The 18,016-nt window shown below is 48.7% G+C and overlaps 1 protein-coding gene across 1 annotated transcript in view; it reads left to right on the plus strand.

Annotated features, from left to right (window-relative positions):
* The first annotated feature begins 1,465 nt into the window (after window positions 1–1,465).
* The window catches only part of MESK2 (misexpression suppressor of KSR 2), a 47,557-nt gene continuing 31,006 nt past the window's right edge, over window positions 1,466–18,016 (plus strand). Inside the window, exon 1 of the mRNA XM_084590104.1 lies at window positions 1,466–1,582. The gene's annotated coding sequence lies outside the window, so the exon portion shown is untranslated. The remainder of the gene's footprint in view (window positions 1,583–18,016) is intronic.

An 18,016-nucleotide genomic window follows, 5' to 3' on the forward strand; every position in this document is an offset into this window, starting at 1 on the left:
CGCTTTCGGTTCGAGGCTAGGTGTTCAAGGTCAGGTTTTATTTAGGCAAGTATTAGCGAAATCGGTGACTGGGAACCTTTGTTGTAGCGCACTATTAAATTTTGGGACCGCTTAATGTACCTCAAGAGGGCAATGCGATAGCGGTCTCTTTGTGTCCATTGCGTAGGGATAGAAGTTGATGGCCACCACGATATGCAATGGCGATAGAGTGATGGTTAAACAAAGGGAGGCGGGGGCTCGGCTACGGCGATGGCGGTAGGTCTTGAAACGACTTGAATGGACGCTACGTCCGTTGAAAATGCATTTCATGAATACTACTGCGCGCTCATATTGCCTGTCTCCCTGTAATCGAGGACCTGTTTAAGACCGAATATATACTCACCCTTAATGCCGAAAGTGGGCAATGATGAGATAAATTTTGGAATTACCATTTTCCGCTGCCGAAGTCTCCATACCCATAGACCGCCTTAACCTGGTAAATAGCCACCAGAACCGGACGGACTGCCTTCTGTGCTTTATAAAACAGTAAAAAGCGTTTAAAAGCATCCGTTTTGACGAGTGCTTTCAGCGAAGTTTTTGATGTGCAACTCCTCCCACTATCATTTTTGCCCTCTCATCAATACCTCATCAAAACAGACCATCCAGCCAAGTTAAGGTGAATTAAATCCTATCAACCGATTTGTTGACAAAGCTATCTAACTAAGACGTCCTCGAGCGCTGCATGCCTTTCCTCTTCTCTTCGCTCTTGCCCCTATGCTTGAAGGCAAGATCAGCTGTGATTTTTTTTTTTTTTTCGGTGCTTGGTACACTCTCAGACGCAATAGTGAACTCGAATGTGCAATTTGCGGATCTACAAGCAACACACGTCGTCGTCAGCTGCTTATTGCCTGCCTATCGAGTGTAGTCCACCGTCGCCTTGCGTTTTTGGTCGAGCCAATTGGTAGTCTGGAGAAGAGAGCAAGTAAGGCGTTATGCATCCGCCCCATCTCAGGAGCGTTGTTATTTCACAACGCATTACTACACTGCGACCTTCCCACCCGTAGACGCGTGACGGCTGCTGCGAACGGTTAGAATTGTAGTCAAATATGATTTTTTTTTTGTCTGACGGCAGTGTTTTTTTAACTTCCACTGCGTATAGTACTGCTGTCTAGCTAGTAACAGTACGTAATGGTTAGTTATCGTTCAGACATTATGTGCGTGCAAATAGGCTCAATATATTATTTAATTAGCGATTATTTATACTTGTGGCATTGATCGATGCGTTTATGACGTATTGTGCACTGGGAGAGTGCTGCGAGTGCGATTGTTCTTGCGCGATTCTTTAACGAGGAGTGTGACTGCACTGTGCAGGACCTTGAGCTTATTAGTATTCTCGTTTGATCCATCTTCGTTAAAACTGCGCAGCCATATAACAGCATGCTGACAGCGCAGCATTTGTAACAGTGTACACGTCGTGATCAGTTAGCGAGGATTGTGAGTCTCTCGAGAGCCCTTACAAGTGAAGCCCTTCCGGAAGAAACGAGTGTAAGCGCCTGTTGCGTGTCTGGCACGCTCACTACGACAAGAAACCTCTCTGGCCTTAGTAAGTCTACCGTTGGAGGACGCCTGATATCTGCACCAAGTTCGTTTATAGTTTCCGCTGTGAAAGTGGTCGAAAAGGCGCTGTGTGTGGAGTTTAATTCGTTTCTTTGTCCATTGAAACGAGGAGGAGGGAGGAGTGTAAGAGCTAAAAATGCAGTTGTAACTAGAATGGGAAGCTCTCCACAATTGTGCATCTTCTTCTGCAAGGAAGGACGTCTGAGTAGAAAGAGGTCCCGTGACAGGCGCTTCTAGGGACAGGCGCCTTTAGGGACAGTTGTCTTCTTCTTCGATGTACTAGCCCCAGAATCACCCCTAAAGCAGTGCGGTGCCCAGTGTGCACCGGTTCAACGTCGGTGATAGAGCAGCGCATTTCGAAGGTGCTTTCAAGGAGTGCATGAATGATCTCCTCGTAGGATGGTAAAAGACTAAGCCGCTGTTCACGGAAATATGGTAGCTGAAACATGGAATAGAAAGTGGGATAGCAATCATTCACGGCGATGTAGGCAGATACAGTGAAGCTGGATCGAAATTGACAGAAACTAGAATTGAAACCAACATCCAATTCAGAGGCACAATAGGCCCTCTATAGAAGCACCATCTTCAGCCCCTTTTCAGCACCCCATAGCTCCGTACACATTCAGCCTCGGGAAAAAATGTTCTGCTGTCTTTTGCCCCAGTGACAGCGCCATTGACGCCAGTCGGCCGCCTTCCGTACGTCATCGAACGATGCGTCATTCAACCGTCGCGAACTGAAAAACAGCGCGCCATGCACACTGCTCAAAACTCTGTATCGTAAGCCAATCGAGAGCGACGACATGCGTCATCGATGCATCTTTGCATACTGCCTGTCCTTAATAACGGCCTTATTGCACCTTCCATGGTACATAAGGAAATAGCTGTTCGTAAACTCACTGGGCTAAGCATCCTCGAGCACAGAAAGGTCGATGCTTGGCTTGTTGGTACATGACTGGAGGGAACAAAATGTAACGCGCCGTCTCTGTCCTTGTCTTGGTGCGCTACAAAATTTGTTCCCTTCAGTCTTCGAGCTGCGGGGCGCCTAATTTCACGCACTCAGACTGAGACGCAATAGCAGAACACTTGCGTCGTCTGCTCCGAAGTTGCATTATTGTTAGTAACCTAGGTTTGCGTCGCTGAACGCCTTCGGTGTGCATTCAGCGCGAACGCCCCTGAGACGAAAACACTTTCAGAGAAACACGAGTCTGCGCGTCGGCGTTCACATTTACCTCCGAGGCCGGAAGTAAACATGAACGTCGACCCGCAGCGGTCGCATTCCTGCGGGCGGGAAAAGATGAACCGCTCCAGTGCAATGATCCTTTGTTGCTTAGGCGCTCCTGAGGGCGCTCAGCTTTGTTGTAATAGGAACCCGGAATTTTCTTCCGCGAGACGTCGCACGCGTCGTCTCCTTCCGGATCCGAAGCCGTGCGCAGTCGGCTGCGAAGCGCCCCGGCGAAGCTTCCTGGCGCGCGATCGTGTTGACAAGCAATCGCCTACTCGTGGTCGTTGGGCGCGGTGCAGTGCGCCTCCGCCTCAGCAGCGCTGAGCGCATGACTTCCCGAACGTTAGCCGCGGCTCCGACTGCGCTCTCGAGGAATGCTGTACGCGACCTGTTCGTACGTTGACATCGTGCACGGACGCAGGTGTTCTAACGCGGAGAGGATTACGCCGAAAGCTCTGCGTCCCGAACTTTTGACGGCTGTCTTCTTTTTTACAAGCGAGGTGGAGTAATCAGATGCGTCTTTCTTTATTTTCAAGCGCGGACACGATGTCTCAAGGAATCGAGGAATGTGGAGACGGCTGCCCTTGTACCGAGGGCACTCTTTTACTCCTCGCACGCACTTTTGTTCAGTTTTTTTTTAAGCCCTTGTTCACCATTATTTGCTTGCACTGTCCTTCACTTTTGTTAGGTCGCCCGGGTGCTACCTGTCGCGGAAAGATCATAGAAGGCCTTCAGGTCTAGTCAGCACACCGCCACTTCTATGCGTTCTAGCTTCCGCTGAGTTCGCTGAGATTTGTTATCACACGCCCCTTGACGTCGACGTTGCTGGTGCCTAGTCAGCGCTGATGCAATCAAGATGCAACGACGCAGGAAATGCGCATACGAGGCAGGTTAACCAGTGGAGTAGAAGTTTACCCGATAGGCGATCAAAATGTCTACATCCTCTCCTCCAACTCTCCGCGATCGACTTCATTTAGCGGCACCAGCAATCACCATGTCTCGCCAATACCGCACAATCTTGCGGGAATCGCATCAAGTTGATTCCTTTCTGATTCTTTAGGCTCTTCTGCCATTTGTAGTTGCCATTTGTGATGTCATAACAGGCAACTATACAAGTCTGTCCATCGTCGGCTTCAGTATTATCAAAGGCGGCTTTGACAAATGGCAAGTAAGCATAAGAACGGTCGCGAGAGAATTGTTATATAAAACGGCCCCATGAGTTGTTCGATCATCCACTCGTGTTAGACAGCGATATAACACCGATGCGACAACCGTGACGACGGCCCACCGCGAACAGAGGCCGCCCACGAGCTAGCGGTTTTGCCAGTTCAGTCCCCGGTCGCCTGCGGCCGATTCCAATGTCCACAACGCTGCACGGATCTTGGGACCTCCCTGGTCACCCACTGCGGGTGTGTTGAACCCGCGAGTTGCGCGATTCTGGTTATCCCCCTGGTTACGCCCTGCTCCGCTATCTCGCTTCCGCCTTTTTCACACTCGGGGCGCGTCAGCAGCGTCCGTCTTTCTTTTCCGCGCCCCGCGGGCTACTATATATCTTCGCGTTCACGCTCGTCGCGACAAAAGGCGGCGGCGCCGGCGGCCCTTCCCCGGGTGCGTAAACAACTTCGCGGATCCCGCTTGCCGGGCGAAGCTGCGCCAGGCGCGCAGCCGGCCACCGCAGCTGCAGCCGCCTCCCAGCTGCTCGCGCGCGAAAGGCCACGGAGCGCCTCGTTCATTTTTTTCCCGCCGCAATGAATGCCAGAGCCGATGGCATTTTATTTTCGCCTACCTGCTTTGTGCGAGTTTCTAGAAATATGTCGCCGCTACAAGCGCCCATAGAAAGACAGCCGTTCTTGAACCCTTTCTTGAACTTAGCCGTTTTATTATGCGATCAAAAGCCACGGTCATGCTCTCTCTCGTTTTTCGCATCACACACTGTCGCATTTCGGCTCCATCATGTGACTTGCAAATTTACCACAAGCGCTAGCAGTGTCCGAATTTCCAAAACATGCCACCAGGAGCTCTGACTTTGGAAATGCATTCGATGAAGTTCCTCACCGACGGCTTTTGTTTGAACTTTCTCAATCGGACTTCAGGCATTTTTATTTAACGCATTCTAGGCCCCTTACTAACCATCAGCGATACGTATACACTAACATGCTCTCTTCTATTCGTTGTTCGATAGTTTACAATGTTCTTCAAGGCACTGTGCAGACTCTTCATTTCTAACCCACGCCGATTACTGATCCCGAAGCCGTTAACCTCCCTCAGCGCAAACCAGCGCAAACCAGCGCTCTCCACCTCCGCTCATCCTTCAAGGCCACGCAGCACTGGAACAGATTGCTCACCTGAGCTTTGCGTTCCATATACGCCTAGTTTTTATCACGGCTGTCATTGAACACATCGTCGCTTGAACAATAAGTCCATCCCTCACGTCATATCCCACACCTGGGGCATTTGAAATATTAATACCAAATCAAGCCACGCAGGAGACTAGGGATGTAGCCGCAGGAATCGACCTTGTGCACTTATCTCCGTGTTTCATGCTATCGCGACTGCTTCGATTTTCATGCGCATTTTGCGCTGACGCTGCTGAAAGCCCGCAGCTTCGTGCCATCGTGCTTGCAGGACAACTGCCATCGAGGTGGAAATCCCGTGTGAGCTCAGGCACGGAGGAAATTTGTTCTCTAGGCTCAAGTGAAACGCTTAAAAGTCTACGCCGAAATCCACAGCGAAAATCGCATTGAAACTTGACCTTAATATGAAGCAGTACTGCTGCCGTACCTTCCTGGTATTACCTTGCCTATTGCTCTGTTTAGGTGCATACAGTGAGCCACCTAGCCAAATATATAGCACGCCTTCCAATGCCTGAAACGAAGTTAAGCACGGAGTCGACTAAGCTTGCATTAATTTCAGAGGCGAGACATGCACCGTCATAGTCACAAAATTCAACGTTCTGTGAACAACGACAGCTTTCGCAGTCGTCGCTTTGCAATTAGCATGCGTACGGCTTGTTCTTCTCGCTTCTGCTTTCTCAGCGTAACCGAAAGAAAATAAAAAAGAAAAAATAGCGGGTAAAAATAAAACGCCTCACGCGACCGACTGTGCCGTTCGCGCGGTATGATACTGTCTGGGCGATATCTGATGCAGGCAGGGTCTCCTCTTACAACACTACTTCGTGTATCTAGGTGCACGCACGGGCGTGTCTGGATGCGATTACGACACAAATTACACCCCCGAGCGAGTCATGTTTGTTCTGACTTCACGTTTGATTAATGTGTACCTAAAAGCGCTCCCTTTAAGCCTTGCACTGCACAGTGCAAGAAAGACCATCATGTATAAATCGTACCTTGAAGGACACCATTACAAACACGACAGAAAAAAAAAAAAAAAAAAGAAAGTATCAGACGGCACTTGTCTGCTTATAAGCGGAAATGGCGAAATCCTCTGTATAGGGCTGTTCTCACAAACTGCATTGTCACTGTCATCCCTGCTATCATCTTCATCACTAATGCTGATGTCATAATTCTCAACCGTAATGCACCGTCATTGTCATCGCTAATACCATCATCATTATCGCTAACTTCGGTGTCATCGTTATCACTAACTGCACCGTCATTGCCGTCACTACTATCATTCTCGCGCTAGACGTGGAGAATTACGATCGGTTTCTCCCGCGAGCCTGGCCTGGCGCAGTGATTAACTCGCTCGGCTAGGGATCGGAGGGTAGTGGTTTTGGAAAAAATTTACTCATGGCTATTTTCAGGAGAGAGTGTGGGGACTGGCCTTAAGGTCCAGCCCCTTACAAATTCTAGGTAGTAGTTCGTTTCTCGGTCGAGACAGATTTGTTTTCTGTAGTGTCAGTTCGTTCTTGCGAACACTTCTTGCAAACATTTCCTGCGGACATTTCCTGCGAGAATGTACGCAGCCCATGAGCCAAGAGAGGCTTTCACCTTAAGAAAAAGACAAAGAAACAACGCTTAGTAAATAGTCATCCGTAAGCCAGTAGCGAACTTCGGTCCATCGATCGCTATTCACTAGACCACCTCCCCACCAGATCTCAAAATAAACGCTTTTCATCATCATCAATACTAGAGTGATTTCGCACGTTTGCAGATAGCCGCGAAAAAAAGTTATAAAGAGAATATTTCCCGGGAATTTTTTGCTAGTGTCAAAGTTGAGTGCTGCAACCTGCCTCGAGTCCACACCGGCGAACCAGCAAATCTGCTGAAGCTTCTACCGAAGGTGACGAAATACTCCGTCATACTCGCCATCACACGGGGAAAGTGACGGAGTGCTGACGAACTGCCGCCCGGGGGTTGATTCGGGGACTCTTGCGCGCCGCGTTAAACGCGTGGTGCGAGGCACGTGCAGCTGCGTGAGGCACCAAGGCCCCGGCGCCGTAATAACCTCTTGTTGGTGAGAGAGAGAGAGAGAACATCGTCATCCAGCGTAGGCGTCCCTCTTTTCCTTCTCCTCTCGTTGTCGCCGAGGTAGTCACGACCAGGAACCACTGGCGACGAGTATGGTCTGACCACTCCCGCCGTAATGAGAGCTCTGTCGAACGACGACGCGAATTTGCATTGCAGATGCGTCCTAAGCAGTGCCGCCTGGTTCACCGACAGAAGCGTGGCTTCACTTTGGAGGATTGCGGCAAAGCATGCCAGGCCGCTATCTTTCGTGAATTCGTTGTTGTCCCCGCGCGTCCTGGTGCTCCACATATTAACTTTTCCTTTCTTTTGCCGAAGCTTCCTGGGAGGCATTTTTATCAAGCTTGTTTTTTTTTTTTTTCTTCTTCTTCTCGTACGTGGGAAAACGCTGCGCTTGCCTTCGGTGGAAAGAATGCCTCGTGAGTGACGCGTACAAGACGCCGTGGCGATCGCTCGCACGCAGCTATGCGAAGAGCGTCCTTTGAGCGCCCGTTTCTCTCTCGCTCGTCGCTCGCGTCATTCCGCCTCGGTATTTTTTCATCTTCTCGCCCAGTTGACTCTTTCTGCCGAAGGAAGGCCGGGCAGCGTGCGGTGAGCGCTTCTTGCGCTTTCGCCGGATGCCGTTCTCGGAGAGCGTCACGCTCGGGGCGTTTTCTGTGACCCTCCCTCCGCTCTGCTTCCGCCGACACGAAAAACGGCGCCGGGAGAATCATCGCAGGCTGTTTGTGTGGTAGCCTCCCCCCTCCTTTCGCAGGCCCGGGCGTGCCTCCTATGCCGCCTTCTTTGTCCCCGCGGCGAGTGTTTTCCATGCGCCGTAGTGCGACGGCGGGAATACCCCTCCTCCCCACGTCCGCACACGCACACAGTCACACACATAACAGAGAGCCGCCGCAACGAGATGAACGAACGGCAGCGGGCGCGAAAGAGAGAGTGACGGATTCTATCGTCGTCGACTGTCGACGAACTCTTCCACGTCGCGGTGACTTCTGGGAACCGCAAGGGCGTGAGGGAGATCGTTTGGGGCCACGAGCGGAGTAGCGGCCCCGAGTAGCCTGGAGTTCAACCGGCAGCTCCATTATTCGGGCTATTAAGACCCCGCCACGGCAGCGGTCTTCGTCCGGACGCGCCGCTCTGTGCTCCGACCCTGAGCAGGGAGCCGCTCTCCTCGATTCGAGGCCGGAGGGGGGCCGCGTGGTCGCCGCAGTGGCCGCCCTGAACGCGCAAGGTCAAGAACGGCGGCACGCCGGCCGCGGGTCGTCAGCCGCGCTCGTGCCATTCGTGGGAACTTTTGTTTTTTCTTCTTTTGTTTTTTCTCTTACATTTCGTGGAAGACGCAGCAAAATGAAGCCCTCAGAAATGCGTTCCTCTCACCCACGTTTTCTTTATGTAAAAACGACACAAATCGATTCACGAACATATGACTCGAATCAAGTTGCGTGTTCCGTTCCACAAGTTCATGTTGCATAATTTAGAGTAGCTGGAATTTTAAGTAGCGATTATGAATCAGGAGGAATCAGAAGAACATCACAGAAGCATACAGTTGTACTAACGGCGATCCATTTAGGATAGCTGTCGTTTCATATAGACGATGCAGAGTAAGGTCTAATTGTGAACAACCTTGAAAGAGATGGTAGTTATTACGCACTGACTACTGTTTGGTCATATAGTTTCTAAATATTATAAGCTGTAGATCATCACCAAACATTTACCTCGGGTACTTCTGGTTGAAGCTAGGGCAGCGTTAGTACATTGGTTCAGGTTATGGGACAACGACGGATTAATTGAGGAAGTTCGCAGCGGATGCCACACCTATCATCAGCAGCAGCAGCGGTAGCATCATCATCATCAGCATCCTCATCGGCCGGACGAAGCCCACTGCAGGGCAAATACCTCTCCCATGTTCCTCCGATTAACCCGGTAGCTGCATCAACTTGTTCCGCAAACTTCTTAATCTCATCCCCCACCTTACTTTCTGCCATCCCCTGCTAGGCTTGCCTTGCCTTGGGATCAAATTTGGTACCCTTAGAGATCATCGGTTATCCATCCTCCATTAGCATGACATATCCTGCCCACGCCCATTTTTTCTTCTTGATTTTGGCAAGAATGTAATTAACTCGCGTTCGTTTATCTACTCTGCTCTCAGTCTTTTGTTAACGTTACAACTAACATATTCTTTTCATAGCCCTCTGCGTTGTCCTCAATTTAACTAGAACCCTTTTCGATGGCACATACACAGCACGCTTATCATGGCCACCGCTGCCCCCCAAACTCGTAGAAATTCCATACGAATAAAGGAAGGGAAGCGCTGAGGTCTACGCACGAGCTCGTTTCGCTGTCGGCGGGCTGCGCCTTGCCTGTGGCAAGGGCTACAGCGCTGCGGATCGGCCGTTCCGAACGAGCACGAATGATACCGGAATCACCAACCGGCCGTCCAACGCTCTTGGAGGAGGGTACAGGCCGGCGCCAAGACAGCGGGACGGCGAATGAATCTAACGACGGTGCAGTTCGGATCGTTCCTCGGCTGGGCGGATAACGTCCGCGGTATTTCGGCTCCAGTGGCCCCACGCTACGCATACAAGATGAAAACTCACTGCCTGCTAGCGAGATTGTATCTCAACAATTATAATTCCGAGTTTACAGGCTTGCAGCTCGATGAAAGGTCGGCCAAGCTTCAGATTTTCCTTGCCTGCTCGGAAACCGAAGCAGAGAAACAGACCGTGAGCTGGTTGCTTCGCTGAAACAGGGTTAAGTGGAGCGGTGAAGGAAGTGAATGAAGATGACGTTGCCTGAGTGCTCGGTCTTTTGGCTTAAAGCGTACCCGTTGAGATGGAAAGTACCTGAAGGTGCGACCGCTGAAAAGTCACGGTTCCGATTCTCCTCTCATTAGCTTGTATTGTTATCATAAGTGCCCTTTCTTACAAGTATTGTCGCCGGAAACAAACACGATTCGAATTTATGCGCGAAACGCGCGCGAACTAGCCATTGTTTTTTTGTTCCACTTGCTAATATTCATCATGCGCGCCTTTCGAACATAAAGCTTATAAAGCGCTTCCCAAGTGAAGAGCAGCATTTTAGTTGTAGACAGCACATTCTTTCGGGCGTGTACGAGTTGCTGGTTGTGCGCACTTGCCCAGAAATTCTGGACGAGCTCATTTTTCATCACGAAGGGGTCTATGAACGCATATTCTTTTTTTTTTTTTTTTGCGTTTCATAAGGTTATACCACAACAACATATCCTCAGATCCACCCTCAGGACTCTTTTAGTTTTCTATACTTATCGTAAAAAACGCATCGTTTGATTTTCTGTGGCGTTCTCTCCCTCCCTCCCACTTTTCCAAACATAAGATGAGTTTAAAAAGCAAGGTTTCCCTTGGCATTGGAAGGTGTGACCATTGCCATCAATAGGTTCGCAACAATATCCTGCATTATTCCGCAATTGTCTCACAATTAAGCCCAATGTCTAAAAAGCTGGACTTGTTTAGGTCCTTTTTGCCGAGTTCGGTGTAGTTCCGGCATGGCATTCTTGCGCAGCTGCATTAAGAAATAAGAAGTCACATGAGCTCATCTGGCAAGAGAACTTTGGGAGTTTGATGCCTTTCGGAACGTTCTGCTAGGCCGCGTTCATCCAACTGTCATCGTCGGCAGGATATTTGACAATGCGTGCGTCCCATTGTGCAGGTCGCGTCTTCATCTAAGCGCCTTCGAGGAACTATATATATTTCTCCATAAAGCGCATTAGCTACAAAGTATTTTTCGCATTTTTTACTGTTCACAACTTCACATACACTATGATTATCATCGAAACAACGATAAGGCGATGTTATACGGTATGCACGAGTTTTATTTATTTATTTATTTATTTATTTATTTATTTATTTATTTATTTATTTATTTATTTATTTATTTACTTATTTATCAATACTGCGTAGTCGCTCGACTCCAAGCAGGAGTGCAGGACACAGAATAATACAATAAAATACAAAACTATACAAAGACAACTGCATCCACAGACACATGATACTCTGATGTATCGTATTACATTATACACATACAAGTAGCGAAGCCTCAACAACTACAAACACAACCAACAATGTATATGCATACAGTCCAAACCGGAGCTGCCCAACAGCTCTGCCTGGCGTTGACGAGATGACTGTGCATCGCTGCTCAGTGAGTAAGTGCGCGAATGATAAGAGAGTTGGCAGAAGCAAAAATGGGAATGCGGAAGAAGCACCGACATAACCTAATTTTCTTTTATCCAATGTAGGGGGAAAATAAAACAGAGACGTAATTGCTCACGGAGAGCATGACATTAACTCGCGCACATGTGTTCTGGCATACACTGCAGGGAGCGAACGATATATATTCAAGAGTGACTGATGTAAAGAGAGAGCTGAAGCATTTTAACGAGTTGGTTACCCCGCCGGGGTGGCGCAGTGGTTACGGCGCTCGACTACTGTTCCCAAGGATGCGGGATCGAATCCCGGCCTCGGCGGCCGCTTTTCGATGGAGGCGAAAAGCAAGGCATCCGTGTGCTGTGCGATGTCAGTGCACGTTAAAGAACCCCAGGTGGTCTAAATTTCCGGAGTCCTCCACTACGGCGTCTCTCATAGCCTGAGTCGCTTTGGGACGTTAAACCCCACAAACCAACCTTAACGAGTTGGTATACGTATTGCCACCTTCGCGAAATAAATGGCCGCCGTTTTCCTGTTGCCGCGGCCACAGATAAATTGTAAGCGAATCGAGGAGATGAAAAAATAAATAAATAAAAAGGTAGGCGTTGGACACCTCAACTGCGCCGTGGAGATGAGGGAGCAGCTTTGATGGTCTGTAGCATTAGTGAAGGTAGCATTAGAATTACGCCCAAAGGCGAAAATTTATGGCTTTTGGCGATGTTTTTTGAACCAGTTAAAAAAACTATCGAATAAATCAAGTGTCAATTATGGAATCTTTTTTTTTTTTTTTTTGGCCTTGATGTGGAGCGAATTCAATTCAACACACATCGGTCACACAGTCAGAGTCGCAATGCTACCTTATACCCCCCTCCCCTCCTCCGTGTAGAACATGCTCGAAGTCTGAATTCGCGGTTATATCACTGCCAGCGATGTCCCGCAAAAAGGTATCTCTTTAAATACTCAACGTGTGGATCGTCTCTTAATAGAAGCCATGCCCGACAGCTGTGCAGATACATACAGTAATGCACTAAAGAACAAAGGCGAGAGAGATTGATGGGCAGAAGCAATGGGGGACGCCATGTTAGTGCTTGCGCGGTACTTCGCTCGAGGGCGACATCCCTTCCTCGCTCGCTCCTGTGTGCGTCCGTGATCCTCACCTGCCGTGCGCTATCGCGCCTTCTTGTCGCGCAACCTATTTGTTTCTTTTGCTCTCGCGAGGTCCGCCGCCCAGTTGCTTTCCGATCAACTCGCGCACGGTCTGACCGATGTTACCGGAGCTTTCTCGGTATAGATACTGATTTCATGAAGCGTAGTCCACGAGTCGCAGGTCTAGTTAGAACCTGCTTCACCTCTGAACAGGAAATAACTTGACTGGAACTTCGCGTCACTCAGCTGTACCTGCTCCTGTGCAGGCTACGGAGAACACCTTGTTGCGCACGGCCAAGGATTGGTTTCTACCGCCCGGCGTTAAACGTACCGCCAAGCTCAGTATATACTCCGGCTATTTTGGATTTCTGCCCCACGCAAATGCGACCACCGGAGCTGGCCGTTCAAGACGCAACGCCTGCACAACAGCAGACTGTCACAGCCGCTGAAACCGTAGGGCTAGGCAGTATGATGAAAATGTGTGCAACGTTCCACGTAACATTTCTTTGCTTCCTGACGGGCGCAACCGAATATGTACAAAAATAACTGTTTTAAATGTTCTTTCTTTCCGAGGACAATTACGGAATGGAATAAACTTAATAGCGAGACTGTAACTCAGAGTTCTTTACTAATGTTTGAAAAATGCCTGCAAATTTTATGAATTTAAGTGCGTTTATATGCTCGTATTTCTTTTTGGTTTTCCCACCCTGCTATGATCTGTACCTGATCGCAGTACCTATAAATAAATAAATAAATAAATAAATAAATAAATAAATAAATAAATAAATAAATAAATAAATAAATAAATAAATAAATAAATAAATAAATAAAACACGTGCAATGTTCTGCGAATTGATTGCACTATAAAGAAAATTCTAGAACATGCGAATCAGTTCATGGCCACACCACCGCGGGATGCATCGTACACCGAGTATACGAGTCAAAATATTTATCGATCTTGAGCTGCCTCATCCTTCCCCCCTACTTGCGCAGGACGACGCCTGCTGTCAGCGAAGTCGTATCTGCGCGCTCACGTTTCATGGCGGGATCCTCGTGTGCGCCATTTACGGCCAACTGGTCGCCTTGATTGGACAGCGCGCCACGTTCCATCAGCGCAGCGAGGCTCGGAAGGCCCCGAGGCGACCCTTCAGGCGCCGCCGCGGTCATCACGCATGAACGCTCCGCTGGGCGAGGCTCGGGCTGCGGTCGGCCCGGTCAGACCAACCGAGCTCCCTCCGGGCGCCGAAACGCGCTTCCAGTCGTCCACGGCAGGACTGCTGGTTCTTCCGCGCTAGATGGCATAGTGACGTTGCCGTCAACGCTCGGCAGCCAGCGAGGGACGGTCAGACGTGAAACGAAGACCTTAATACGCGACGTCATAGCTAACCGGCTGAGTGCTCGCTAACCACAGTTGAGCGTTCACATCGTGCCGGACCGTAAGTCCCACATGGCCAAAACTTGCTCGGAACGAACACGTGGCGTCACAGTCTCCGTTGACGGAAGCTCTCAAGCGAGAGCAAGAACAACTGCCGCGCTATTGGGGCTCAGTCATGCATTAGCCGAATTAAATAAGAAGCGATTAAACCAGCCAGTCCGGGCTTTGTCATTTTAAATAAATACTAGTTCGAATATGAATCGACCCGCAAGCTTATACCATGCCAGACAAGGTGATCGCCGAGGCCCCCGGTGTTTACATACATCGCAACAGCAAGGAAGCACTAAATGGCTGAGTGAAAGTGTCATCAAATTTTTTGTACTCAGAAGGTGCACGAATATGGGAACATGGCGTTTTGTTACTGTTTTATTTTTTATTTTTTATTTTTTTTTTCATTTCTTGCTCGTTGTGCCTCTGGGTTGTGCTACAGCCTCATTCGTGAAGCAAGCACTGAAATTTGGCTCCAGTGATGTGGATGCAGTCCCCCAGGTAGCACTGAACATTAGGTTTGGTTTGGTTTGTGGGGTTTAACGTCCCAAAGCAACTCAGGCTATGAGAGACGCCGTAGTGGAGGACTCCGGTAATTTCGACCACCTGGGGTTCTTTAACGTGCACTGACATCGCACAGCACACGGGCGCCTTGCTTTTCGCCTCCACCGAAAAGCGGCCGCCGAGGCCGGGATTCGATCCCGCGTCCTTGGGAACAGTAGTCGAGCGCCGTAACCACTGCGCCACACCGGCGGGGCGCACTGAACATTAGAATTTAATGTTATAAAATTGTTATCTAAGTTGCCTGAATGTTACCTAACGTTCTGTCACATAAAAGTAACATTAGTAGAACATTCAAAAGAAACATTATACTAACGCCGACTTTTGAATGATATATCCTATATGTTATATTGTCACGTCGGCAAAAAGGCGTGTGTAGACCGCAGAGCCGGTAACACAAAGAGCCCGGTGTTGGCGAAGTCCAGGGACGTACGGTCCGAGCGCGAGAGGGCAACTTCGTCGTCTTCTGCTTCTCTTCCTTGTCTTCATCACACTGGCATCAATATAATGTTCAATATTACACTATAAACATTGTTTTAATGTTACAAACAAATGTTGTTTAAATATTCTCTTCTAAACATTACGGTAATATTTGAATCGTAACTATAACGAAACATAGCATATATATTTCAAATACCAAGTCCCATCACTTTTGCCCTTTTTCTTCCAGTAACCATGTTTTTTTTTGTTTTTGTTTTTCGATAACACTTCTTTGCAACTTGAGCTTCGAGACGATGCCAACCGCAGAATGCGAGCATCGCTCTAACATTATGTTAGAAAGTGTTGCTTATTATCCATTGGCCACCATCACTCATGGAACACTCGTCGGCGATGGATATAAAAGCTTGACTCTGTGATATTTGTTCAGAGGTGAGTGTAGCAGTTGTGCTGTATTATGGAGTGGTTGTATACTGTATTGCGGTCTTTGCAAAGCGTGCAAGCTGTGCACCACCACGAGCGGTGGGCTAAAGGTTAATCGCGAGCTCCGCGGTGAGCCGCACTTGCCCAGTTTTCTAAGAGTGGGACAGTGGGCCCGACAGCCCTCCTCCTTACAAGGCAATCACAACGCAGAGCGTCAGTAGCACTATAGGGACGCCACTGTTACGATCATGCTCAAATCAGCCGTACCATTATATTTAAAAAAATATATATCTTTTTATAGTCTGTCTTATACACTGTCTACAGACAAATTTAGGACTGTCTATAGATTGTCTACAGACAAAGAAAATTAAGATGACTGTAAACGTTTATCTATAGAAAATCAATAGATTGTCTAATGCAGAATTATTATGTATAATAGAGGGCAATAGAGTCCATAAAAGTCTATGTCGAATGTCTATGAACCATTTTCACAAGGGTGGACCTTATGAAATTTTTTTGCGGTGCTCACCGGCAAAGTAACGACTGCGTTTCAGGACAGGCATCTTCACCGAGGTGTGTGGTGGCTGAAAGGCAGCCTGTTCTGTTATTGCCTGCACCTGACGTACTGTCGTCTACTGAATTGCGCTCGCAGTGTGTGTCACGAATGACAGGAGACACATGCCTTGAATTATTACGCCATTGAGGCTCGTTCCGTTACCTGCAGTGGATTGAAAGCGTCAGAGGCCTTCATCTCTGTGCAACTCGTGCAGAGCGCAAAGCTTTTACGACAGCGCGCTGCGCAGCTGATGGAAGCGGCGGCATGTGTAGAAGACGAGACGTCTGTTACCTGGGGAGAGGCGATTGCGCACTTGGGGCTCGACGAGTGCGCCAGCCTGATCGTCAGCTGCTTGCAAGGCAATCGATGCGCGCACAGACTCAGCAAGACAGCACGCGAGGACGGAGGCGGCTTCGCTTTATCTCCCGGTCGTAATTAGATAGAAACAGTTGGCGCGCGCCGCAAATTGTCCGTGCGCTTGTATGCGTGACCTGCACGCGCACGGACGTCAAAAGGTCCGCATGGATAGGCCATGGCTTGCACTGCTTGATCTGCCGCGGGGAAAAAAAATAAATAAAAAATTCATCCCTCTATTTTCCTCTTGATTCGCCTTCTATTCAAGAATGCCTATATATAGACGGTGTGAGAAGGTATTATTTCCAAGTTAATCTGTGAGCGTAATTTCGGCGTGGTGCAGAGACTTTCTGAAAGGCGCGCGAATGAAGCAGCAAAAAAAAAAAAAAAAAAAGGAAAAAAAAACACGCAAAGCTTGAGCGAGAGCGCAGTGTAGCGCAAGCACCATCAGCCTATTTTTATATATTTTGTTCGAGATGTTGGTCGTTTAGGGGAACACGGCTGAAGAACACTGGCATCAAACTGACGCCTAGACTGGTGGGATTTTTGAAATTGTTCTCCTTACTGCTGGTATTTGTACGTGTAATTCGTGTAATATAACTGATGTGGAGCTGTTTTTCCTGCGCAATTCCGCTAAGGACTAGCACATTCTGTACTGTTCTTCATAAACAGCTTACTTCTTGGACTTATGACATCTAAATGTGAGAAATTTACGCCAACATGAAGTTAGGGCTGCACCACGGCCTGCCCTAATGTATGCTAATGAATAGCAGTTTTCTCCAAGAATAAGCTGAGGGTGCGCTGCTGTAAACAGGCATTCCTGTCCTTAGTGCAGGAAGGGCCACCTGCACGCCTGCAGTTCAGGTGGATCCTCACCGCACCGCCGCTTCGTAACCAATATTGCCACCAGGCACAGGTTCGACGCGACGCGTGACACTTACCAGCACGGTAGAAAGTGGTCCGATTGGTCGAATCTTCAATTGTGGAACTAGCCAAAATTGTACGAGGGTAAATGAATAGTCCATCTAAGAGCATTCGTCAAGCTCGCACGCCTGATCGAGCAGACCTGAGCACAGACGCGTCGCGCAAGGATTCTTTTCGTCCGCAGAGAGCGCGATCAGCGAACGCAAGCGCTAAAGGCATCGAGGCACCCTCAAGCGCATTCTCGTTTTTCTCCCCTCTGCGGCACATATTTGCCAGTGGCAGCGGTGTGACCTGTCTCTTGTGCGACATGCCGAAGCTCCACTGCCCTTCTCCACGCACAACCAGGCCAGTTAACGTAAACTCGCTTAATTCCAACTTCTTCCTGTTTATCTGAACTGACGTTTTAATCCCGTGAACATCAATCAGTACGTTCGAAAGCCTCCCCCTCCCCTTTTAATTACGTCCCCTCCTTACTCAACAGATTTTCTGAATTATTCTGTTGAAAACATGCGTGCATCCTTGCTTCCGAGTGCATTTTGTGCATTCCCATTGAGAACATTGAACCGTCATATTTACCTGTTTAGCCTTCATAGCTTTTATTGATTATTTAATTCATTGCTCAGTTGTCACCGAGCCTTCAGAATCAGAATTTTACTAGTAATTTTTCAGCTGCGTGTTACAAGGTTGATATGCAAAAGGAGGTCCCATAGTCGGTGACTGAAAGGGGACCTATACTGTGGTGGTACTCTGTGATTGGTCGAGACCTCCATG

Source organism: Amblyomma maculatum, chromosome 1, assembly GCF_055883805.1.
Source record: "Amblyomma maculatum isolate TAMU_Amacu chromosome 1, ASM5588380v1, whole genome shotgun sequence".
In the NCBI taxonomy this organism is placed as follows: domain Eukaryota; kingdom Metazoa; phylum Arthropoda; class Arachnida; order Ixodida; family Ixodidae; genus Amblyomma; species Amblyomma maculatum.